The sequence below is a fragment of the Theropithecus gelada genome, chromosome 5, assembly GCF_003255815.1.
Source record: "Theropithecus gelada isolate Dixy chromosome 5, Tgel_1.0, whole genome shotgun sequence".
Taxonomy (NCBI): domain Eukaryota; kingdom Metazoa; phylum Chordata; class Mammalia; order Primates; family Cercopithecidae; genus Theropithecus; species Theropithecus gelada.
The window spans coordinates 39,318,301-39,320,106 of record NC_037672.1 but is presented as its reverse complement, the minus strand read 5'-3'; the positions used below and the strand labels follow the sequence as shown (position 1 = coordinate 39,320,106).

At 41.5% G+C, this 1,806-nt stretch overlaps 1 pseudogene across 1 annotated transcript; it reads right to left on the bottom strand.

Annotated features, from left to right (window-relative positions):
* Positions 1-664: 664 nt before the first annotated feature.
* LOC112624596 lies at positions 665-1,806 on the bottom strand (annotated as a pseudogene). Its single transcript, XR_003119436.1, has one exon. The product of XR_003119436.1 is annotated as a high mobility group protein B1 pseudogene (transcript).

Sequence of the window (1,806 nt, the reverse complement as noted above, 5' to 3'; positions counted from 1 at the left end):
CTCCAGTTTCCTCTCAAGCAAGACCTCCTCGCAGCCTTCTTTTGCATATTTTTCTAGGCTATTGGCATTTGGTATTCATCTTTCCATATAAACCTCAAGGCTTAGGGCCTCAGGTGAAGGTCCATGTCCAGCTCAGCAGGAGTTGAGTCACATGCCCAGAGAGGCAAGTCAGCTTTGCTTCTCCTTTCTAAACCATTAAACACCGAAGTTCTTATTTCCATACCCCCTTCCATGCTGAAGACGCTGACTGCTCTCGGGGCGTCTCAGACCCTTGCAACAGAACAGGTCTGATTACTTCACCTGAAAGAGGTTGAAGTGTGATTACTCTCTAAGCCAAGAACGTGATTTACACTCCTGGGGTGAACAGGGAGTGAAATACGCAAAGGCATCCTAGAACAGCAGAAAAGAAAACACACACACACATTTTTAATCTCTGCTATATCATATTAAGGAAGTTGGATTTCATCCTGTAGGTATTTAGCCATTTAAAAGTTTTAGGCAAAAGAGTCACAAGATCAGTTTGGCAACGGTGACTAGGATGGAGTCAAGGGGGAGGCAGCTGGAGGCCCAGTTAGGCTGGGGGCTGCAACAGGCCAGGCAAAGAGGATAAAGATCTAGAATAAGGCAATTGTCAGAGACAAAAGTGGACAGATTTGAAAACTTCTTTTTTTTTTTTTTTAATAAAAAAAATTGTATTTACTTAGAAGCATTCAGAATGTCAACAAAACAGCTGCAACTTTTTTTTTTTTTTTTTGCAATTACAGAGTGGTATTCAGTTAACAGAACAACAATTATTTCGTATAAGCTGCATCAGAGACAACTGAAGATGAAAAAACTACCATCCCCATATATAACTAATTTGTGCTGTGCACCAACAAGAACCTGCTTTAAATTTCCATGCCAATTTACAACCCCCATACTGTACCAGGCAAGGTTAGTGGCTATTGAAAATACCACCAGGACAGGGCTATCTAAAGACACATTCGGTAGTGTGTTAACTATACAAAAAAAGACACTGTACAGTTTAAAAACAAATCTTACACAGCCTTACATTTCAATTTTTTTCTTTAAAAGGAGTGAGTTGTGTACAGGGGGGTTAAATGCTTTATAGACAAGAAAAAAAAACTGCGCTAGAACCAACTTATTCATCATCATCATCTTCTTCTTCATCTTCATCTTCTTCATCTTCCTCCTCCTCCTCACCCTCTTCATCTTCCTCATCTTCCTCCTCTTCCTTCTTTTTCTTGCTTTTTTCAGCCTTGACAACTCCCTTTTTTGCTGCATCAGGCTTTCCTTTAGCTCGATATGCAGCAATATCCTTTTCGTATTTTTCCTTCAGCTTCGCAGCCTTCTTTTCATAAGGCTGCTTGTCATCTGCAGCAGTGTTATTCCACATCTCTCCCAGTTTCTTCGCAACATCACCAATGGACAGGCCAGGATGTTCTCCTTTGATTTTTGGGCGATACTCAGAGCAGAACAGGAAGAAGGCCGAAGGAGGCCTCTTGGGTGCATTGGGATCCTTGAACTTCTTTTTTGTCTCCCCTTTGGGAGGGATATAGGTTTTCATTTCTCTTTCGTAAGGGGCCTTGTCCGCCTTTGCCATATCTTCAAATTTTCCTTTCTCTTTAGCAGACATGGTCTTCCACCTCTCTGAGCACTTCTTAGAAAACTCTGAGAAGTTGACTGAAGCATCTGGGTGCTTCTTCTTATGCTCCTCCCGACAAGTTTGCACAAAAAATGCATATGATGACATTTTGCCTCTCGGCTTCTTAGGATCTCCTTTGCCCATGTTTAGTTATTTTTCGG